The sequence below is a fragment of the Pseudorca crassidens genome, chromosome 1, assembly GCF_039906515.1.
Source record: "Pseudorca crassidens isolate mPseCra1 chromosome 1, mPseCra1.hap1, whole genome shotgun sequence".
Taxonomy (NCBI): domain Eukaryota; kingdom Metazoa; phylum Chordata; class Mammalia; order Artiodactyla; family Delphinidae; genus Pseudorca; species Pseudorca crassidens.
This window is the reverse complement of record NC_090296.1, coordinates 79,719,301-79,744,784: the sequence shown is the minus strand read 5'-3', so window position 1 is coordinate 79,744,784 and position 25,484 is coordinate 79,719,301. Positions and strand designations below refer to the sequence as shown.

Below are 25,484 nucleotides of genomic sequence, written 5' to 3'. Positions count from 1 at the left end.
CCTAGGAATGTGACTGTATGGGAAACAGGGCCTTTAAAGAAGTCATAAAGATTAAATGAGGTCACATGGTGGATCCTAATCCAATCTGACTAGTGTCCTAAGAAGAAAAAATTTGGACGTATGAAAAGACACTAGGAGTGTAAACCCACAGAGGGACAATCATAAGAAGAGGCTGCAAAAAGGCAGCTACCTGCAAACCAAAGAGAGACATCAGAAGAAACCAACCCTGCAGGCACCTTGATCTTGGACTTCCAGCCTCCATAACAGTGAGAAGACAGCCCTAGACAACTAATATGCTATCCTATATAAACAGAAAATTTTAGTAAAAATCTATTTGCAACACCAAATCAAATATACTTATTTTGTCCAATTCTCCCACCCAAATGCATTAAAGACACACAAAACAACTAATTATTATCAACTCAGTGTTATGTTATCAACAAAAATCCTATTTGATGCCCTAAGCTCTGTGTTGTCACACAAATGTCTGAAAATCTTGCTTCATATTTGAAATTCTTTGTGTCTCACTAGTTTTTAACCTGGGGTCCACACACCACAAAAGCCTCTTGATATTTCTTATACACCACATTTTGTGGGCTTTGCATACATTCACTGTCATGGGAAGGAGTGTGTCATCTCCAAAATTTAAGAACTGGGGTATTGTTTCTATTTGACCAACCAGTAGGCAATAGAGATGTTCTCTAATGGAAAAAAAAAATCTAATGCTGTATATTTTAATTAACAGGTTTAGATGGACAATCATTTACCATCAAATGAATGATCTGGCTGGTCCACAGTGAGATGCTTGACTCAGTGAATAAGTCATGTGCAAATTTTGTCAGAGGTCAAGATAAACCATTGTTTTCTTGTAACCAAATGTTTTCTAAGACCGTTTACTGGTTTGTAGCTTCTGGGCTCATAAGGATGGCATAATTTCTAAAGAATCTGCAGTGTGGTAGGTTCTAAGGAAAACGTCTGCAAATTTGGTGAATTCTATTTTATGCTGAGAGGAGCATTGAGATTACATTTCTGATCTAGGCCAAGTGCTGTATCTTAGTGACACTGTTGGATAGTTCTTAGAAGGTCACAGTTCTTTCTTGATATAATCTACAAGAGATTAAGAAGCTCTTCTAAATAGAGCTGACATCTCCCAATTAATACTTGGATTTGTCAACTGTGGGTTTATCTAAATTTTACTTGGCACTATCCTTCTGGATTCATCAAATTCAGTACTGGCGATAATGCCCAGGGGAAAATAATAGTGTGGGAGAATCAAATGAGCTTAAAAACATAAAATCTTCAGGATGCCTCTTTGTGGCCAGCTATCTGCTATGGAACACACCCTGACTAAGTGTAACATGGAAGGAAGGACATCTTTCACCTTCTGCCTGGCCATTCACCTCAAGAATCCATTCTTGCCATTTTTTTTTTTCTTGAAGACCCATTGTAGATATGCTCAGAGGGCACCAGAGCATGTTGCAGCCTGCCTCAGAAGTACTGCAGGCAGTGGAGGTAGCACCAGGGCCTCTGGGACCAGTAGACACCAACATTTTATAAGGGGCCAGCAGTGTTGAAATCCAGCTAGAGGCACCATCTGATCTGCTGCTCCATTCTCAGGCAGTGAGTGGATGAATTCTCAGAAACATTCGATGAGGGGAGCCTCTGGAAAAAGTATTGGAATTCCTGATTCTAAAGACAATGTGGACTTGGAGCACGTGGTTATAAATAAAATGAGACCATTTTTATCACAAATGGCCCTTTAAAAAAATTCTTATTTTATGCCGGAGGAAACTGTAATCCAAAGAGGATAAAGGTCTCAAAGTTTATAGTAGATCTAGGATTCAAACTTGGATTTCCCTGGCTCCAAAGCCAGTACTTTTCCACAACACCAAGAGTTTCCCTGCCTGATCCATCCACTTTTTGCTTTGTAAAATGTGGCAGGTCTCTATGCTTGTATTTAAGACAGCTACCTAAAAAGTAGTATCATCTTACCTCAGATTAGCAAATTAAAGTGTGCATGTCTGAAGTGGTAAATTAAGCATAGAAAGAAAGCTAAAAGGGTCTCCCACTAAATGCCCATAGCTCTGTCTAAATTCAAGTCTCCACTCACTGCCTGAGAGTGGAGCAGTAAATCAGTTTTGGGCACTGGGATGGTGGAGAAACCTTATCAGTTTGTAAAATTTAAGCAAACAGATCCCTATTTTGACTATGTAAACCAGATAATAATACTTTCCCATAACCATTTCACGCCATAGCGCATGGCTAATTTAATTAATTAACATGTGTGACATTACATTAGTTTCCTGTTGCTGATGTAACAAATTACTCCAAACTTACTGACTTAATGGAAATTTATTCTTTTACAGTTCTAGAGTACAGATGTCTAAAATCAGTTTCACTGGGCTAAAATCAGGATGTCAGGAGGGACTTGCTCCCTCTGGAGACTCTAGGGGGGAATCTGTTTCCTTGCCTTTTCCTGCTTCAAAGATGCATTCCTTACATTCCTTGGCTTGTGGCTCCTTCTTCTATCTTCGAAGCCAGCAAAGTAACCATTTTGCTATAGGCATCACATGGCCTTCTTCTGTATGCAGGTCTCCCTCTGCCTCTCTTTTATAAGGACACTTGTGGTTACATTTAAAGCCCACCCAGATAATTCAGAAAAGTCTCACTACCTCAAGATCCTTAATGTAATCATATCAGCAAAGATGCTTTTGCCATATAAAGTAACATTCACAGGTTCCAGAGATTAGGATTTACCTGGATCTCTTTGGGGGATATTATTCAGCCTATTACAGGCATTCATACAAAACCTCTTTTTAAGGTATACTGGAGAACTGAAGTATTTTTTCAGATATTTTAACAAAAGTCTATGCTTTTAATGGCAGAGTAGTAATATTTACTGAGTGCTTACTTTGTGTCAGGCACAGCTCTAAATGTTTTAAATATATTATATAGGTTAGTAGTAACAAATTATGAGATGGGTTCTTTGTTATTTCTATTTTAAGGATGGGGAAACTGAGGCACACAAAGAGATTATCAAATTTGCCCAAGGTCACAACTACTTCTTTAAATTATCCAGATTAAGTATCTGCATATATAAGCAAACTCCTTAAACTATAATTTCATATCGCCCATGTAGTTATTCTAGAACACTATGCAGTTTATAGACTTGCAGCCACAATGTGCTCTTTGTATCATTTTCAGACAAACGTTAATTTCCTTGCTTTGGTATTCTTTCTTAGAATGGTTTCTAAACAATAAACCCACTAGTCTCTCATTTTGCTACCAGCAATGATAATCCTAATTTTATTTCCTGAGTATCTTTCTTTCTTCTAAAGGTCATAAAGTTCAGGATAGGGTTACATAGTAAAGGGAAAAAAAGCAATTTCTCTCGCCAAAGAGGCATGAGATAGGGGGCAGGCCTTGGCATATGCTCAATTCCTGTTGTTACCCACCTCATTAATTGCTTGTTTTCATTTGAAACTCTTCTCTGAATGTGTTCCTTATAACTTTTAAAACTTCTTTTCATACCCTTGTTTTCAATGGCCCCTTATAGGCTTACAGATGGAAATCTGTTTCCCTTATCCTTATAGGTCACCCATGTTCTTGTTTTTCTTTGTAGCAAAGGAGGGAGAGTGAACAAAAACAGCTCTGTCGTTCAAGATCTTTTACACACATTCCTCAACTTTTGGAGCTTTCTCTAAACCTTAGCTATGTAATAGTGTGTGGGGAAAAAGAAGATTCTTTTTTTTTATTTTTTTCTGGAGTTTTGAAGAATCCATCTTAAATCGTGGAAAAGTTGTAGAATCTGAAGACTCAGTGAAAAGTTAAGTTTGGTCCCAAACCCACTGGCAAGGATTATGGGTTTTATTTTGTTTAGATAGGTTTCAAGTTACATCGAGCCTGTTATTGTTATGATATTAGAGTACTTCCTTGTAACATTACTAGATTATATAATTGTCGTGACCTATTCAACTTAACTAAAAACAGTGACACTAATGGTGAGAGTTTCATACAACACACCATGTAGTAAGAAGAATGGTTTACAGTAGACTCTGGCCTTTTAGTATCTCTTAACCCATGATACTATTAGTGGTTTATTACATTTCTCTCTATTACAAACAAAGGAATAAATATACCATGATACTATTATGCATGAAGACGTAGTGTCTTAATAAAATGGTGGACTAAATAGCTCTATAGTGATTGGTCAAGTCATACTCAAATGAAACCTATAGAAAAAGGTTGATTTAATTTTTAAAACTAGGAACAATACTGAGAGCAGATGATACTGAGAGAAGGAACTGTATGGTCGACAGAGTCATGAAATTTAGAAGTTAATTAATACATTGGTAGATATCCATGAGATAATTAGAGAAATGAGACAGATGTTGTATTTGTAGCTTTATTTCGGCCTGTAGGACAGCACTTATTTTAATAAATCTGGAGAATTATAGACATATATACACACATAAGAGAGGGGGGAATCTAAAAGCATTGCTCTTATGACTCTAAGTTTAGGGTTCTCTGTAAAGCTTTTTAATTAAAAAGTTATTGAAGAAGAAACATCTGAAATAGAACAGGGAGCAGGTTCCTCAAGTGACTTAGCAGTTTGCAGTAGCATCAACTGTTGCAGTGAAAACAAAGATTTCTAATCTTAGAACTTGGCAGGTGAGTGAGTAACAGATTTCTCAATATAATGTTTTGATTTTTAAGAAATAAATGGATTTGTCACTTTTTTCTTTGGCCTGCTTCACATTCAGTCACATGTTTTATTAACCACTTGGGAGGCTGATTACAAATATTTTTAGTTAAAAGAATTCTTGGTTCTCTATTAACTGAACAATTTCCTAGACCTTGCACCTCTCTGGGGATCTGTAAGGTAGTTCAAGCCTGAAAAAGTGAGTATATTTTTGAATATGCTGATATTAAGATATATGTAGGTCTGTGCATGTGTGTGCTTGAAATGGAAGAGAGTATATAATTAAGAAGTTGAGGCTTTTAGTGTTAGAGTTCCTTTTTGAACATGATTGGTTTCTGTCACTTTATTAATTTCTCTCAACTCTTTGATTATACTGATTGCAAATGTTGGGAAGAAGGTGCAGAGTTGTTTGAGATATTTTTACCCCCTGCAGCACACCATCTTAGGTTTCTTTAAGTGCGATGAATGTTGTATTAATGAGGACTGTTGTCAACGCTATGCCAATAAAACTGCCAATTAAGACAAGAAAAGGTACGCCTAGAGATTTTTTTCAAACATAAATTAGCTAGGTAGTTGGGCTGTATAAAAATACATTAAAAAATAAATTTCTCACTAATAAAATGCTTTTGAGTCGAATGGATTCTACCTATAAACTCTACTCTTCCTCACAGTCTCTATACCAGTCTTGCAAATATTCCCTTATTCACTTGTCCATTGCAAGTAACCATGGGGGCTTCAGAAGTAATAAAGACTATGAATTTACTGTTCAAATATATTTCTCCTGAGGTGAGGGCAGGTAGGGAAAACAATGAACAAGTCAATTTTTGAAAATTATTTGCAAGGCTGCTATAACACACTTTACAGAGAGAAAACAGATGGTCCTTAGAATTTGCCTTATACTGACAGGGCAATTCTAACCCAGAACACTAAGGCCATTTCTTACTATAGTGGCAAAATGATAGAAGCCAAAATCTCAGAGAATATGGTACCTTGCCCTGACAAAGTAAATTGTGAAAATGTCATATTTCTACGATATTACATCTTGCAGAATGAAATTATCTAACAGTAAATACTTTTAGTTGTCTTTCTTCAAAGGGTCAGAGTTCTTTACTAATTGTACATTAATATTTAGAACACAGTATGGTTTATTTTATGTGGAGCATTTTATGCCTAAAACTCAAATACTTTCAAACATCAGCTTAATTTCCCTTGATCATTAACATAAATTTAAACATCATTAACAAAAGTTTTTTCATGACACACATAGCTGGAACAAAGTTAATTGTTTAGAAATGGTATAAAAATAACCACACCCGTTGGTTATGGCTATTTAATATTAAGCCAATTCAGTATGCATTTTGCTTCCATAAACTGGGTAACCCTCTGAAAAATCTCCTCTTACACTACTGTGGACTTGTTGGCTTGATTTAAATAAGTTTCTTTTTTCCCTTCTCCATCAAAAGAAAATTACTTCTTTAAAATTGCCATTTTTCACTAGAGATTTAATTCTTTTCTCTGTTTCGTCTCAGACAAAACATAGAGGCCTAATGTCTCTGTGTCAGTGAAGAATTTTCGTATAATTTATAATATTTTATCTTTCCTTTCTTTCGTATTACTCAAACTAGGTTCACCCATCTACCCACCCACCCATCCACTTAATCATCCAACACTGATTAAATGCTTACCATGTTAGGCATTAGGACTAAAGAAATAATAATACATAATCTCTTCCCTTAAGAAATGTGTACTATTCAAGGTGCTATTAGGGAAACCAAAGAATTTAATGCAAGAAACATTTGTAGATGTGTGTGAAGAATTAAAGAATCAGCAGGAGATGTTGAGGTATTCAGGGACTGGCAATTGTGGAAAGCCTAAATCATTCCTAAGCCTGAAGAGGGAAGAGGAGGAAATGGTGTTACCAGCACCTAGTGAAGTCTGGAGCTAGGCGAGCAGAATTATGAGGCAGAAGAGCACAGCTACTGCCAGAAACACAGCATGAAAGCAGAAAAAAAGCAGCAAAAGAAATATTTCTACTATATTTCTATTTCTCTTTCATCTTTTATTCTTCTGCCTGGACTTGCCATTGGTAAAACCCAACAGAAAGCCAGAGGGTATGAGCCTGAGTGATGCAGTCCAACTGAGATCCATATCAGGGCAGAATCGGGCAGAGAATGAATTGAGGGTATGAGAAGCAGCCTCCAAGTGGCTCCCAATGATCATTGCCTCCTGGTATTCATTCCCTTGCGTATCCTCCCCCTGAAGTGAGGCTGGAAAAGTCGTATACTTCTGATGAATAGAATATGATAAAAGTGTTGAAAAGTCACTTCCATGATATGACTCCATCCTGGCTTCCATCATGGGCTTCCATATTAGACACCATTCCTTGCTTTCTCACTTCCTTACTCTATGGGAAGCCAGCTGCCATCTTATGAGCTGCCCTATAGAGAGTCCCACATGGCAAAAAAATGAGAAAAGTCTCCAGCCCAACAAGGAACTGAGGCCCTCAGTCCAACAACCCTGAGGAACAGAATCCTGCCAATAGCCACGTGAGTGAGCTCGGAAGTAGATTCTTTACAAGACAAGTCTTTAGATGGGCTTCAGCCCTCCGAGAGAACCTGAGTCAGAGTATCTAGCTAAGCTATGTCTGGATTTCTGACCCACAGAAATTATGGGATAATAAAATATTGTTCTTTTAAGATGCTAGGTTTGAGGGCTTCTCTGGTGGCGCAGTGGTTGAGAGTCCGCCTGCCGATGCAGGAGACACAGGTTCATGCCCCGGTCCGGGAAGATCCCACATGTCGCGGAGCGGCTAGGCCCGTGAGCCATGGCTGCTGAGCCTGCGCGTCCGGAGCCTGTGCTCCGCAACGGGAGAGGCCACAACAGCGAGAGGCCCACGTACCGCAAAAAAACCAACAACAACAACAACAAAAAGATGCTAGGTTTGGAAAGTAATTTGTTATGCCATAATAGATGGGAAGGGGGGCGGGACAGCGCATAAACAGCTTAGTTTACAATTTTTGCCTCATAGCATTAATTTTTGCCTCTCCATCCCATGAAAAAACTCTTACCCCTCACACAAAAGTGACATCAGCTATTCCATAAATATGGAGTGATTTCAGTTCATTCATGCCCCTTCCTGAAACTTAAATTATAATTAACCTCCCATTGGAACTTTTTATATTCAGTAGCAGAAAAAGCGGGGGGGGGGGGAAATGAAATTAACATAAGATACAGCCACTATAATATCTGCTATTGTAGCTGGTCATGAGACCTAAAATTATATCCATCACTTCTTCCATGTATTTTTCTGATTGGGGTTATTTACCTGGAAGGATAGCCTAAACCTTTATTTCCACAATTCAAAATTCTTAGTGGTGCTGACTTTATTGAGATTTCACAGTTTCCCACGGACCATTCTTATGGAACAGTAAGAAGTTCCTCAGTGAAACCTCCGAGTTCCACACGTATTTTTCTTGCCTCTACTGTATCACAGTAACCCAATTTCCACATAGCAATTACCTTAGCCAATAGAGTAAGATCTTCCTGTTGGTTCTTCAGCATGAGAAGCCCCAAAATAGCCAAAAGATTGACTCAGCTCTTAATTTAATGGAACAATGACTATGTTTCCTGGCAGAAATTGTTCTACCTTGGAAATTAGGATTTCTAAATCTTCTGAATACTTAATTGAAATATGAGATACTAAGACAGGTAACTCCCACCTCCATTCTTTGATTCTGGCATCTCTGCATTCTGGCTAAAAGGGCACTATATATCTAATCTTAGTTTAAGGCATATACTACATTCTATAGCATAGCAACCTAAACTCACCAGTTGTTGTTTCTAAGTTGATGCCTCAGCTGATAAAAAAAAGTCTATTTTTTAATATATTCAGAAACTGTGGAAATAACTACAGGATGGATCTGGGGACTTACTGAATCCATTGTCAGATTAAATGAAGTCAAGACTTCATTTATCACTTGACCTCCGTTAAGTCCATACTCTGACCACTGGGCCATAATAGTGTTTTGTCTCCTAAGGACTAGCATTATCTCAAATTCACTATCTAAAAACCCCCAGAAGGACTGGGGATTTCCTTTCCCCAGTAAAAATCATCCTGGTAAATGACCATAGGTTAATCTGGAAAAGCCATGGATGCCATTTGTGGCCATATTTCAGGCTACATTCTTCCTCAAAGGGACCTGGCCTGCTCTTTAATTAAAGGACTTCAGATCTGTGAATTGGGAACTGGGTATGAGGCTAATTCTCACTGACAGCTTAAATTGGTTTTTATTTTATATAAGTCAAGAAACACCTTATAAGATTGCCCATATATTTAATTGCCAGTGACCTTGTGATCAATTAGTCACTGGCACATGTCCATGTTGGTCAAAACACTCTGATTACCACTCTGTAAACTGTGTCTAATAAGATATTATTAATAATAATAAAATATATTATTATTAATAATAAGGTATTATTATTAATCAGGATATTGGGATAATTGTGCCCACCTTGATTCTGACAGTTAAGAGCAGCCACTTGGCCTTGCTACTCAGGGAGTTCATTTTCATGGCAACATTCTCATGTCCATCCTCAGCTGTTAGGGATGCCAGCACAGAGGTTTTCAAGGGTGCTCTCTTCCTTCCATTGCATTTTAGTACGTTTTGAATGAAGGAGGTGTCCTCCAGGATGTTCTGGAGTAAGGAAGGTAAGAGGGTGTGGCACATTTTAAATCTGTTCTAACATTCTTATTTCTCTAAGCCAACAAGCTTCCTTTTCTACATTATGTCAAGGTAATTCTGTAATCTTAAACCCATTAACTACAGGAAACTGTTGAGTCCACGCTTTCATTTACCAGCCAACTGTTTGACTCACTCCCAATTTTTCTACCTAAAATCTCATATTCTAGTAGAGGCCACATACATACATTTAGCATATTCCAATGGTTCTCAAATTTTAACATGTACCAGATCACCTAGATGATTTGTTAAAACAGATTTCCAGGCCCCATGCCCTAGAATTTCTGATTCATTAGGTCTAGGATGGAGTCTAGGAAATCTGCATTCCTACAAGTTCTCAGGTGATGCTGATGCTGGCTGGTCCAATGACCACATTTTGAGAATCACTGGCCAATTAAATCTTACAATTCATTCACCTTGACCTAATCTCTTTAGCATTCAATCTAATTCTTGCTTGCCAGATTCTTGTTTATATAAATTGGCAAGATGATCTCCCAGAGCAGACCTTGCAATTTTCTCTCAGGATTATGCTGGGTCTCATGGTTATGTTGGGATTTTGTTCTCATTATGGTCCTGGAGGCAATAAGGCATGGTGAATGGGGCAGGAGTGTCTTGAGGAGAACAGGTACCCCCTTGAGAGGCAACTGCCCCAAGCGAAGTTATTGAAAAGTTCTTCTGGAAGGAAAGACTGGTTTCATTAGACAGTGGGAGAAAGCATCTTCCATTGTCAAGGCAGCTTCAAAGGAATTTGAGTTTCTAAGTTCTCAGCCTCATCTATGCCTGCCCAAATGTCCCTATTTCAAATAACAGTTTTCACTTCTTCCCAACAAGTGTCCCTACCTTAGATAAGAAACATGAATTCTTAATGTGGATTCTAGGTTAGGAAATCTTGCTTAAAGCTTCCATAGAAGCTTTCTGATATTCTCTTCATGTCTTTGGTTTGAGTTCAAGCACTAAGCTTATTGTTTTCTTTTTTATAAACTTTACAACACAGAGATAATCAGCCCATCCCACAGTCTCTTAATGATCATTGTTGCCATAGTGATCAAATGCCACAACCACATGATCTCCTAATGCCTTGCCCCAGCTGACACTCCACCAAATATCAATACCAGTGATAATTTGAGTAATTGTGTGTAACTGCATGTCATGAATTACATTTTCTGACTCACCTTCTTCACTTAATTATCTACTCAATAAACTTGTTCAAATTGAGTCACCTCAATTTTGCATACCAATACGATCTCTTTCACAATTCCTTCCCCAGTTACTTTACTTTTTAGTATTCTTCATAGGAGTTCAAAATTTGGTTTAAAAGTATTTTATATCAATAGCTAAAACCCTCTCATGACAATATTCAGTGACAAGACAACTTATTGAAGTAAACTAATTTCCTAAAAAAGCCAGGAAATGCAGCCTGATATTAGCATCCATATTAATTACTTTGCTTTTAATGTCTATGTTCTTCATTCTTTCATCCATTAAATATCTTTAAGTATTCCCTATGCACTAGGCAAACAAACAGGAATTGGGAATATAGCAATAAGGAGGTGCATAGGTTCTTCTGTTTGCCCTTCCAAGACCAACCCTTCATCCTACTCTGCCTTCTCTGCCAACCCCAAAGGGCTGATCTCTGTGAACTGTATCCACATGCTTCCTTATCCTCTTCCTGTGAAATTCAGCCAGTGGAAGGCACTGGTAGGAGATGGCAAAGCAGATGCAAAAAGAGATCAGTGATTTCTCTTTCTTGGTGCACTATTATGGTAATGACCGGATTCCTCTATCACTATGGCTCCTATTGAGTGACTGACCCCTCTTCCATCACTCCAGTATCTAAAAAGATCCAATGACACCATTTTCTTCCTTTGCCTCTTTAGAGTTTGCTGCTCATGCAAATTGGCAGGATTATCTCCTCCCTGAGATAACTTGGTGGACTTCGAATTTCAGTGACCTCTAAAATCTCAGTGGTTTGCAACAACAAATGTTTACTTCTTAATCATTCTAAGTATCCATCCCAAGACTGCCAGGGGCTTTGTTTTAGGACTTAAGCTAGTAGAGCAATGAGCAGTCTGATTACCAATCCCTTGGCAGAAGAAAAAGAGAACCAGTGAACCATGTACTGGTTCTTAAAAGTTCTTGCCAGAAGCGACTTCTGTCACCTCTGCTCATTTAATTGGTCAAAACAAACCACATGATCTTTGGGCAGAGATTAATGGTCTCTCAGCAAGGGAAGAAAAACAGAATATTTGGTGAACAGTAATAAAAGCTACTACATTTACCAGATGGGATCTTGCCAATGGATGGGAAATCATCCATTGATGATTGAAAAGTCTTCATAAGTCTTAGGAAGCAAAAGTGTTTTCCATAAGATACAAAGTTAATGTTGAGTTTTTAACTAGGACTGATATGGGCAAAATGTTCCCAGCCATCCACACATCAGTGTTCTGCACTAATAGCATTAGAATATTTCAACTGATTGGACAACAATTATTGTACATTTCGAAAGAAAGCAGAATTAAGGGTGTATAAATTTCCTTTTGCCTGAGAGAGAAAAAGGAGTCAGTGATGAAGAAAAACAAAGAAAATCCTGTAAACAAATCAGGTAGGTTAATTATTTGTTCTTTATTGATTTATATCTCTACCTTTTATTTATTTATTTATATATTTTTTTGCCATACACGGGCCTCTCACTGTTGTGGCCTCTCCCGTTGCGGAGCACAGTCTCCTGACGCGCAGGCTCAGCGGCCATGGCTCACGGGCCCAGCCGCTCTGCGGCATGTGGGATCTTCCCGGGCCAGGGCATGAACCCGTGGCCCCTGCATCGACAGGCGGACTCTCAACCACTGCGCCACCAGGGAAGCCCTACCTTTTATTTTAAAAAAATTGGAGGATATTTTAGAGAACGATTCTTCCTCATTATTTTTATTTTCAATATTTTAAAATATCAAATGAAATTAATATCCACTGCACTTTTTCAAAGAATTTCTTATCTATAAAAAGTATTCATTTTCCCAAGTCAGAACACAAAATTACATCCCCTCAAAATAACAATTATTTTAAAATTATGTTTGTATATACGTACAAACAAAAATTAAATGTGGAAAATTAAAATTGGTAAGGAGATACAGAATTTTTTTAATTTCTAGAATTATAATACCAATTGTGTGATGAATAATTTAAAGTATTCATTGCTTATTATTTATCATCAAAATCTCCCATTATTTTCATTACATTAATGCTTACATAGTATATTTTGCTTGCTTAAAAATCCTACCTATTTCATTTCTGTCATGTTTTTTACTGTAGATAAATTAAATCATGTCAACTATATGCTCTCCTTCCTCACAGCCAAATAGTTCTCAGATATCACTTATTCTCCAAGGATGTGCACATGCTCAGATACAGAGATGAGAAATGAAAAACAATATTAGAATTATGTACACACATAATCCAAAATACACATTGCTAAACACAATAAAAATTCAATCTATTGAGTTCTACAAAAAGCAAAGCCAATGTACAGAAATCTATGAAATGAAAGCTCAAAGAGAAAATGACCATAATTAAAATGTTGTTCAATCAAATTCTAACATACTACTATAATTGCAATGAAAATTTTCCAAGTTTAAATTCTCTTTTTATAGACTGTTTTTTTCAGTTTTTCTTGCAAATTGCTCTACTTCAGAGAAATATAGGTTTCCCATTTAAACAAACACGTTTATTCAACTATTCCTGTTGCCACTGAGTCACTGTTTAGAATTTTGTTTGCTGGATTATTTAATTCATCTAATTACTCAGAAATACACAGCTGGACAGAGAAGTTTATTCATAAGCTTTTACCAGAGCCATGAGATATTTCTATGAATGAGTACAGACTATATATGTTCCATGATGAAAGAGAAGTGAGAGATGGGCACGATGTTTATGATGCGCCCAATATTTTCAAAGCTGTAGTCGACCAGTTTCAAATGATTGATTTAGAGTCTAGGGCATTTATATGTTTGGACAATAATTTAGAAGAATGAAAATAGGTGTAACATTGAGCCTGATGTCATCACATTTTAAGCTCATTTTACAACAAAGTTCTTGATGAAGAGAATCAGTGGTTGAATACGTATTCTCTACATTTCTTGAGAAATGTTCTTTTCCAATGAGATTAGAAGGAAGATATTTTTTTAATGGATTATTATTAAGCTCTAGAAATTCAGAATGTGTGAGAGTATATGCTATTACTTTTGCAAAACTGCAGAGGTGACAGTTTTATGATTCTGAAACTTATGATCTGAACGCTTGAACGTGAGGAAACCTGGGTTCTAGTCCCAGCTCTGTCACTAGCACACTTGGTAGGCAAACACTAATTACCTGATATATCTATGTTTCTGTTCTTTCGTTAATAAAGTGAAAAGACAATATTTTCTTCCTATTTCAAGGGGATATTATTAGGACATATGAAACAGAACTTATTAAAGTACTTGGCACTTGTCAAAAGAAAGATGATCCACAAATCCCCATTATAGTTATACAACACTATATATTCCACCAGACCAGAAACATTTTCATAAATAAGAACAATGTATAAAATTATAAAGAAGGAATCTGGAAAGAAAGTTTTTGAATATGGAATATTAGAAATATCAATTTGTCACTAAATAACTCTAAGTTTCTTCTACGATGCAAGTTTACAGACAAAACGTCTGGCAATGGAGACTGAAATTGGATGCACATATTAGTCTTATTGGCAGTACATTGAATCAGTAGCAATGAACTTCAAAAAGAATTTCATTATCTATCTTCAACTTACTGGGACATCTTGAGAGTGCAATCTATAAGACTTGATTACAGTTTGGAGAAGGATAAGGGAGAAGGAGAAGTTAAGAATTACCTTGGAGACTAAGTTGGTGGAAGCTTATGTCTTCAAAAAACAATAAATCGGTAGAAGTGTGAGTTGGTGTAATGGTGTAGGAGTGTGACATGTTAAGATATTGACCTTACTTTTGAACGTGCTGGAGATGCAGGTGTCCAGCATTCTTTAAATTAGTTACATTCCAATCTTATTTTAGGGGGGCTTCACCTAGCCACATTAGCTAGAATTTGGACACCCTGGTTTTTTTTGATGGAGACCTTAAAAAAAGAATACTTTATTCTTGGTGGGAGGGAGACGCAAGAGGGAGGGGATATTGGGATATATGTATATGCATAACTGATTCACTTTGTGATTCAGCAGAAACTAACACAACATTGTAAAGCAATTATACCCCAATAAAGTTTAAAAATAAACTTTATTCTTTACTATGCAGTTGATAAAAAGAATGGGATAGATCTATATATAACAGTACAAGATAATGCCCTAGATATATTTGGAAAAACAAAGTACACAATAGTGAATATAGTATGCTCCCTTGGGTGAAAAATAAAAGTGATATATGCTTATATATTCATAAACTCATTCTGGAAAGATACAGAAGAGTGGGTAATGTGTTGCCTCACAGGAATGATCTGGAGGACTGAGGGTCTGGAGAAGGAGACAGACTAATTTTATTCCTTGCTCTGAAATCTACATCGTCTGATATGTATATAGTCACCCCAGCTTTTTTTTGAATAGCGTTTGCATAGTACATATTTCTATTTCTCACCCTTTTACTTTTACCCTGTCTGTGTCTTCGTATTTAAAGTGAGTTTCTTGCAAACATGATATATTTGGGTCTTGCTTCCTTGTCTAATCTTTCAACCTGCATTTTAGGTATTTAAACATTGATATTTAATGTGATTATTGATATTACTGGATTTAAACCTACCATCTTGATATTTGTTTTCTGTCTCATTTTTCCCCCCTTTCCTCTCTTTTTTTGCCGTCTTTTGGACTAATACAGTATTTTTATATGATTCCATCTTGATTCCTTCTTGGCTTTTTAGCTATAAATCTTTGCTTCATAATCTTTTAGTGTTTGCTTCAGGGTTTACATGTGACAGATACTGTGACCACTGTGTGTGTGTATGTATATGTATAAAATCCTAACCTCATAAGGTAAATGTGAATATCTCTATTTCACAGATGAAGGGAAAACATATCACTGAAATTACAAATGAATGCTTCAGAACCAGAATTCAAACCCAGGTTTTCCTGACTCCAAAACATACATTGTAATATCAGGAAAATTTTTTAATAACTTTCAACCTTGATATAATCAGAAGTCTATAAAAAAGACATAGGCTAAAAACTGAATTGTTATTACATTTTTAATTATTGAATATATACGTGAAGATTGCAAAGAGATATAGGGTCTAAACATAATGGATTGCCAGAATTTGGAAATAAATTCAAGAATATGGTACTGTTATCTCTCTCTCTTTGAAGCTAACTATAGTAAAACAGAACAATGAAGAAATTAGCTACCTGCAGAAGTAAACCTTACCCTTAAGGCAAAGTTTTAAAATATGTCACTGATAATATTAATGTGTAGTGCAAATTTCCTTTCATATATTTATAACTGACTAGTGCCTGATTGAAATCACTATAGTATTTGAAAATGCAACTGCCACTAAAGATGGTTTTGGAGGCTTTAGCCCCCTTATAATCTCTTGCCTCCATTTTTAACTGGATAGCCACTCCTAAAACAATTTTTATACAGAGATTCTAGAACTCCTATTGTTTGGGAAAAAGAATGAAAGGAAAAGGGAAAAGGATGCCCCACCAATGAATGTAGATATTCCGGTCTCCTGCAAATTTTAATTCTTATGGTACATATATACATATAATATATATATATAGAGAGAGAGAGAGAGAAAGAGACTTAATGGAATGATACCATTTATCAGATAATAAAAACTGACTCTATCCTTTCCAATAACTGTTTTGTTAATTAAGATATTAATTGCATACAATAAATATTACCAATTTTAAGTGTACAATTTGATGAATTATGATAATTGCATATAATTGTGTAACCACATCTCCTATCAAGATGTATTAGAACAATTCCTTCACCCTAAAAAAGTCTCTTTCAGGCCTGTTGCCCTTGATGACCTCTCCTCATTCCTGACTCTAGGCAATGCTGATACTCTTTCTATTACTGGTAGCTTTGCCTTTTCTAGCATTTCATAAAAATGGAGTTGCATGGGGCTTCCCTGGTGGCGCAGTGGTTGAGAGTCCGCCTGCCGATGCAGGGGACATGGGTTCGTGCCCCGGTCCGGGAAGATCCCACATGCCGCGGAGCAGCTGGGCCCGTGAGCCATGGCCGCTGAACCTGTGCGTCCGGAGCCTGTGCTCCACAACGGGAGAGGCCACAATAGTGAGAGGCCCCCGTACTGCACCCAAAAAAAAAAAAAAAAAAATGGAGTTGCATGAAATATAGTCTTTTGTGTTTGACTTCTTTCATCTTAGCATGCTTTTAAAATTCATCCATGTTGCTGTGTGTGTTGCTGAGAAGTATTCTATGGTATGAATATACCATAATTTATTTATTCATTTGAAAATTGGTGTTACTTTATGTTTTTAGCTGTTATAAATAATGCTGCTATGAATATTCAACTACACATTTTTACATGGATATATGTGTTTATTTCTCTGAAGCAAATACAAGGAGTAGAATTGCTGAATCATAAGGTAAAATGTGTTCAATTTTATAAGACACTGCCAAACTGTTTTATAAAGAGGCTGTACCAGTTTGGCATTCCTACTAACAATGCACTAGATTTTAGTTGCTCCATAACCATGTCAACACTTATTACTGTCAGTCTTTATTACATTAGCTATTTTAGTGGGTATGTGTTAGTATCTCATTGTGGTTTTAATTTGTTAGGCAATGTTTCAATGAAAGAGCTATATTTCCAATTTGTGCTTTCCTATTGGCAAAAAAACAACCGACTTACGTACATTCTGGTTTATTATTGAGTCATCCATGAAGCTATGTAGCTTCTATCAGTTCCCTACAGTCTTATCTACACTGGATGAATGGTAAAGACTTTTTAAATCTATGGAGCTGAAAACTAGTTCCTATACTTTTCTGTAATTTCATCAGAGTATTGCCTAACCTGTGAGACCTAGCCTGAAGCAGTCGGGTATCCTGCCTCTCTTCCTTCCTTCCTTCCACTCTCCCAATCATTCTTCCGAATATCTCCTCTATTTACAAAGATAGGTGTTAGTTTTGGAAAATTAAAATTATATAGAAAGGTATATATAAGAAAGAAAAAAAATCCATTCAGTTTTACCACCTAAAGACTACCACTATCAACATGTTAATGATTTTTTTCCAGATCTCTCTTTATGTAAAATAAAAAGATTTTGTTATAATGAACTATTTAATTTAATTCTTACAACTATGTGTAGTAGATCATATTTTAACCCCACCATACAGATAATAAAACTAACGAAAAAAAGGTTTCAGTACTTTGTCTCAAATTACAAAGCTTAGTAAGTGGCAGTACTGACATTCAAATTAAGGCAGACTGCAAGTACTTAACCATGCTTCTGTACTGTCTCTCATATATGTGCCTATGTATACGTGTGTGTATATTCTTTGTCTGTTAATGCAATCATATTATATCTCATGGTTATATTTACATGGTACATTTATTTAACCAAACCCTAATTATCGATATCTAGTTGTTTTCTGTTTTTCAATATTATAAACAACATTGCAAAGAACATTCTCTGTACTATTGTCCAATTATCTCCTTAAGATAATTCCTACTGATGGGAATGCTTAGAGTGTATGCACATTAAAGATTTAATATGTAGTCCCAAATTGCCCTCCAGAAAAGTTGTACTTACTTCTCCGGCAACTGAGCATGAGATTTTCCCTTTCCCTGTATTCCTGCTGGCATTGATCTCTATCCTCACCAGTTTTGGCTTTTTTATAATCTCCATTAACCTGAAAGTTAAGAAATTAAATCACATGTTATTTTATTTCATTTACTTGTTATTGGAGCTAAATTGTTAGTCTTTTAAAATATACAAGTAATACATATATATTCATCAAAAATAGTCAAACAATACAGACTTATATGAAGTGAAAGTAGAAGTCCCACCTCCCATTTTTCTCATAGAAGTATCATTGTAAGAGTTTAGTATATAACTTTGTAGAGCCTTTAATATTTACTTATATATTTATGCATATATATGCTTAATTTTCCTTTGATATAAATGAAAATATCTTATGCAACTTGCTTTTTACTCTTGAAAATATGTCCTAAATAATTTTTCATTTTTCTTTAACTGTTACATATTATTTCACTGTGTGGAGGTACCATAATTTATTTAACTAGTTCTGTTGATGAAATTTAGGTTAATTACATATATATGTATGTGAATAAATATATAGTAAGTACCTACTATATACAAGGACTGTTCAATAAATGAATAATAAATAATAATATCAATTAATAAATATAATAAATAATATTATATATAAATATATAATAATTTAAAAGTCCCTGTCCTGATGAGATTTCCATTTTGCCGCAGTGGACATTCTTATACATTTTTGCACATATACAAGGGCAAAATATTTCTGTAGCCATGTAAACATTTAAAATTTTGATAAATAAACATATAATAGGCCATCAATAAATACTAGTTCAGTAAAGGAATAAAGATTATTCTCTAAAGTTAAATTAAAAAATTAATGATAAGCAGATAAGTTTTATTTGCTGTGCATAGTGATTAAAACTTTTAAAATTAGTTTCCAACACTGAAAAAAGGAGTTAACTAAAATGGAGATTTCTATCATCTCTTGGAAAACTGGAAGACCTGGTAACACTGGTTCACATTTGCACAGGGCAGCTACAGCAAAGTGATGAGTGAGTAGTGGTTTGCCACAGTCTTCACCATTCCAAATTTTCTTATACCAACCTACTGCACTCATCTATGTTATCTGACTGGCTCCCATAGCTTCTGAATTTGCCATTCTCCATAGCTTCTGAATTTGCCATTCTCCATTATGGAATAAAGAAAAAAGATATCTAAACGAGACAGAATGAGTCTCAGGCCTTTAATGCTTACCCATGACCTCATGCAATATATTAATTCCTGTAATACAATTTGTGTCTTTCAAACAATAGCAAACATCAATGAAACTGAAAGCTGGTTCTTTGAGAAGATAAACAAAATTGATATATCTTTAGCCAGACACATCAAGAAAAAAAGGGAGAGGACTCAAATCGATAAAATTAGCAATGAAAAAGGAGAAGTTACAACTGACACCACATAAATACAAAGGATCATAAGAGACTACTACAAGCAACTATATGCCAATAAAATGCACAACCTGGAAGAAATGGACAAATTCTTAGAAAGGTACAACCTTCTAAGACTGAACCAGGAAGAAATAAAACATATGAACAGATCAATAACAAGTAATGAAACTGAAACTGTGATTAAAGATTTTCCAACAGGGCTTCCCTGGTGGTACAGTGGTTGAGAGTCCGCCTGCTGGTGTGGGGTACACGGGTTCGTGCCCCAGCCGGGGAGGATCCCACATGCCGCAGAGCGGCTGGGCCCGTGGGACATGGCCGCTGAGCCTGCGTGTCCGGAGCCTGTGCTCCCAAACAGGAGAGGCCACAACAGTGAGAGGACCGCATACCGCAAAAAAAAAAAAAAATTTCAAACAAAGAAAAGTCCAGGACCAGACGGCCTCACAGGCGAATTCTATCAAACATTTAGAGAAAACCTAACACCTATCCTTCTCAAACTCTTCCAAAAAATTGCAGAGGGAGGAACACTCTCAAGCTCATTTTACGAGGCCACCATCACCCTGATAAAAAACCAGACAAAGATATCACAGAAAAAGAAAATTACAGACTGATATCACTGATGAACATAGACACTAAAATCCTCAACAAAATACTAGCAAACAGAATCCAACAACACATTAACAGGATCATACACCACGACCAAGTGGGGTTTATCTCAGGAATGCAAGGATTTTTCCATATCTGCAAATCAATCAATGTGATACACCATGTTAACAAACTGAAGAATAAAAACCATCTGATCTTCTCAATAAATGCAGAAAAAGCTTCTGACAAAACTCAACACCCATTTATATAAAAACTCTCCGGAAAGTGGACATAGAGGAAACCTACCTCAACATAACAAAGGCCATATATGAGAAACCCACAGCCAGCATCATTCTCAATGGTGAAAAACTGAAAGCATTTCCTCTAAGAACAGGAACGAGACAATGATGTCCACTCTTGCCACTATTATTCAACATAGTTTTGGAAGCACTAACCACAGCAATCAGAGAAGAAAAATAAATAAAAGGAATCCAAATTGGAAAAGAAGAAGTAAAACTGTCACTGTTTGCAGATGACATGATACTATACATAGAAAATCCTAAACATGCCACCAGAAAACTACTAGAGCTCATCAATGAATTTGGTAAATTTGCAGGATACAAAATTGATCACAGAAATTTCTTGCATACCTATACACTAACAATGAAAGATCAGAAAGAGAAATTAAGGAAACAATCCCATTTACCACTGCAACAAAAAGAATAAAATACCTAGGAATTACCCTACCTAAAGAAGCAAAAGACCTGTACTCAGAAAACTATAAGATACTGATTAAAGTAATCAAAGATGACACAAACAGATGGAGAGATATACCACGTTCTTCGATTGGAAGAATCAACATTGTGAAAATGACTCTACTACCCAAAGCAATCTACAGATTCAATACAATCCTTATCAAATTACAATGGCATTTTTCACAGAATCAGAACAAAAAATTTTACAATTTGTATGGAAACACAAAAGACCCCGAATAGCCAAAGCAATCTTGAGAAAGAAAAACGGAGATGGGGGAACCAGGCTCCCTGACTTCAGACTATACTACAAAGCTACAGTAATCAAAACAGTATGGTACTGGCACAAACACAGAAATATAGATCAATGGAACAGGATAGGAAGCCCAGAGAAAAACTCATGCATCTATAGTCACCTAATCTATGACAAAGGAGGCAAGAATATACAACAGAGAAAAGACAGTCTCTTCAATAAGTGGAAAAACTGGACAGCTATGTGTGAAAGAATGAAATTAGAACACTCCCTAACACCATACACAAAAGTAAACTCAAAATGGATTAGAGACCTAAATGTAAGACCAGACACTATAAAACTCTTAGAGGAAAAGATAGGAAGAACACTCTTTGACATAAATCACAGCAAGATCTTTTCTGACCCACCTCCTAGAGTAATGAAATAAAAACAAAAACAAACAAATGGGACCTAATTAAACTTAAAAACTTTTGCACAGCAAAGGAAACCATAAACAAGATGAAAAGACAACCCTCAGAATGGGAAAAAAATATTTGCAAATGAAGCAACTGAAAAGGGATTAGTCTCCAAAATATACAAACAGCTCATGCAGCTCAATATCAAAAAAACAAACAACCCAATCAAAAGATGGGCAGAAGGCCTAAATAGACATTTCTCCAAAGAAGACATACAGATGGCCAACGAACACATGAAAAGATGCTCAACATCACTAATTTGAGAAAGGCAAATCAAAACTACAATGAGGTATCACCTCACACTGGTCAGAATGGCCATCATCAAAACAATCTACAAACAGGTTTCTGCAGAGCTGGAACTCCCGGCTTGGGGTCTCTTCCCTCCGCCGTCACGGAACTGCCCCGTAGCCCGAGGGGAGGTCGGCCTCACTGAGGCTTCCGGGTCTGGAGGGGCCCCCGCAGCCGAAGCCACGACAGTCATGGGGACGGCGTGCCGGGCTTCCGGGAAAATGGCTGAAGAGTAAGATGTGGAAATCACCTTCCTCCCCACAGATACACCAGAAATACATCTACATGTGGAACAACTCGTACGGAACAACTACTGAACACTGGCAGAAGACCTCAGACCTCCCAAAAGGCAAGAAACTCCCCCACGAACCTGGGTAGGGCAAAAGAAAAAAGAATAAACAGAGACAAAAGGATAGGGACGGACCTGCACTAGTGGGAGGGAGCTGTGAAGGAGGAAAGGTTTCCACACACTAGGAAGCCCCTTCGCAGACGGAGACTGCGGGTGGTGGAGGGGGAAAGCTTCAGAGCCGTGGAGAAGAGCACAGCAATAGGGGTGCAGAGGGCAAAGCAGAGAGATTCCAGCACAGAGGATCAGGGCTGACCGGCACTCATCAGCATGAGAGGCTTCTCTGCTCACCCGCCGGGGCGGGCAGGTCTGGGAGTTGAGGCTCGGGCTTCGATAGGCGCGCCGGGAGAGGACTGGGGTTGGCGGCATGAACACAGCCTGCAGGGGGTTAGTGCACCATGGCTAGCCGGGAGGGAGTCCGGGGAAAAGTCTGGACCTTACAAAGAGGCAAGAGACTTTTTCTTCCCTCTTTGTTTCCTGGTGCACGAGGAGAGGGGATTAAGAGCGCTGCTTAAAGGAGCTCCAGAGACGGGCGCGAGCCATGGCTAAAAGCGCGGACCCCAGAGACGGGCATGAGATGCTAAGGCTGCTGCTGCCACCACCAAGAAGCCTGTGTGTGAGTACAGGTCACTACCCACACCCCCCTTCCGGGGAGCCTGTGCAGCCCGCCACTGCCAGGGTCCCGGGATACAGGAACAACTCCCCCGGAAGAACGCAAGGCACGCCTCAGGCTGGTGCAACGTCACGCTGTCACACCGGCCTCTGCCGCTGCACACTCGCCCCGCACTCTGTGCCCCTCCCTCCCCTCGGCCTGAGTGAGCCAGAGCCCCCGAATCAGCAGCTCCTTTATTTAACCCCGTGCTGTCTGAGCGAAGAACAGACGCCCTTTGGCAACCTACATGCAGAGGCGGGGCCAAATCCAAAGCTGAGCTCCTGGGAGCTGTGAGAACAAAGAAGAGAAAGGGAAATCTCTCCCAGCAGCCTCAGAAGCAGCGGATTAAAGATCCGCAAACAACTTGATGTACCCTGCATCTGTGGAATACATGAATAGACAATGAATCATCCCAAATTGAGGAGGTGGACTTTGAGAGCAAGATTTATGATTTTTCCCCCTTTCCTCTTTTTCTGAGTGTGTATGTGTATGCTTCTGTGTGAGATTTTGTCTGTATAGCTTTGCTTCCACCATTTGTCCTAGGGTTCTATCCATCCGTTTTTTGGGGTTTTTTTTCATTTTTTTTCATTTTTCCTTAGTAATTATTTTTTTATTTTAATAACTTTATTATATTTATCTTATGTTATTTTATTTTACTTTATCTTCTTTCTTTCTTTCTTTTTTCCTTCCTTCCCTCCTTCCTCCCTCCCTCCCTTCCTTTCTTTCTTTCTTTCTTGCTTTCTACTTCTACTAACTCTTTCTTTCTATTTTTTTCTTTCTACTTTTTCTCTCTTTTATTCTGAGCCGTGTGGATGACAGGCTCTTGGTGCTGCAGCCAGGAGTCAGTGTTGTGCCTCTGAGGTGGGAGACACAACTTCAGGACACTGGTCCACAAGAGCTCCAGATCCAAATAATATCAAACGGCAAAATTCTCCCAGAGATCTCCATCCCAACACCAGCTCCCAGCTTCACTCAACAACCAGCAAGCTACAGTACTGGACATTCTAGGCCAAACAACTAGCAAGACAGGAACACAACCCCACCCATTAGCAGAGAGGCTGCCTAAAATCATAATAAGTCCACAGACACCCCAAAACACACCACCAGACATGAACCTGCCCACTAGAAAGACAAGATCCAGCCTCATCCACCAGAACACAGGCACTAGTCCCCTCCACCAAAAGCCTACACAACCCACTGAACCAACCTTAGCCACTGGGAACAGACACCAAAAACAACGGGAACTACGAACCTGCAGCCTGCAAAAAGGAGACCCCAAACACAGTAAGATAAGCAAAATGAGAAGACAGAAAAACACACAGCAGATGAAAGAGCAAGATAAAAACCCACCAGACCTAACAAATGAAGAGGAAATAGGCAGTCTACCTGAAAAAGAATTCAAAATAATGATAGTAAAGATGATCCAAAATCTTGGAAATAGAATAGAGAAAATGCAAGAAACATTTAACAAGGACCTGGAAGAACTAAAGACAAAACCAGCAATGATGAACAACACAATAAATGATATTAAAAATACTCTAGATGGGATCAATAGCAGAATAACTGAGGCAGAAGAACGGATAAGTGACCTGGAAGATAACATAGTGGAAATAATTACTGCAGAGCAGAATAAAGAAAAAAGAATGAAAAGAACTGAGGACAGTCTCAGAGACCTCTGGGACAACATTAAATGCACCAACATTCGAATTATAGGGGTTCCAGAAGAAGAAGAGAAAAAGAAAAGGACTGAGAAAATATTTGAAGAGATTATAGTTGAAAACTTCCCTAATATGGGAAAGGAAATAGTTAATCAAGTCCAGGAAGCACAGAGAGTCCCATACAGGATAAATCCAAGGTGAAACACAACAAGACACATATTAATCAAACTGTCAAAAATTAAATACGAAGAAAGCATATTAAAAGTAACAATGGAAAAACAACAAATAACACACAAGGGAATCCCCATAAAGTTAACAGCTGATCTTTCAGCAGAAACTCTGCAAGCCAGAAGGGACTGGCAGGACATATTTAAAGTGATGAAGGAGAAAAACCTGCAACCAAGATTACTCTACCCAGCAAGGATCTCATTCAGATTTGATGGAGAAATTAAAACCTTTACAGACAAGCAAAAGCTGAGACAGTTCAGCACCACCAAACCAGCTTTACAACAAATGCTAAAGGAACTTCTCTAGGCAAGAAACACAAAAGAAGGAAAAGACCTACAATAACGAACCCCAAACAATTAAGAAAATGGGGAAAGGAACATACATATCGATAATTACTTTAAATGTAAATGAACTAAATGCTCCCACCAAAAGACACAGATTGGCTGAATGGATACAAAAAACAAGCCCCATATATTTGCTGTCTACAAGAGACCCACTTCAGACCTAGAGACACATACAGACCTAGAGACACATACACACACCGTGAGGGGATGCAACAAGATATTCCACGCAAATGGAAACCAAAAGAAAGCTGGAGTAGCAATTCTCATATCAGACAAAATAGACTTTAAAAT

General features: G+C 37.5%; 1 protein-coding gene across 2 annotated transcripts in view; it reads right to left on the bottom strand.

Moving 5' to 3' along the window:
• The window catches only part of LOC137226893 (uncharacterized), a 605,185-nt gene that overhangs the window by 571,105 nt on the left and 8,596 nt on the right, over nt 1-25,484 (bottom strand). For both annotated transcript variants that reach the window (XM_067742385.1, XM_067742386.1), the window contains exon 2: nt 18,212-18,311. The gene's annotated coding sequence lies outside the window, so the exon portion shown is untranslated. The remainder of the gene's footprint in view (nt 1-18,211; nt 18,312-25,484) is intronic.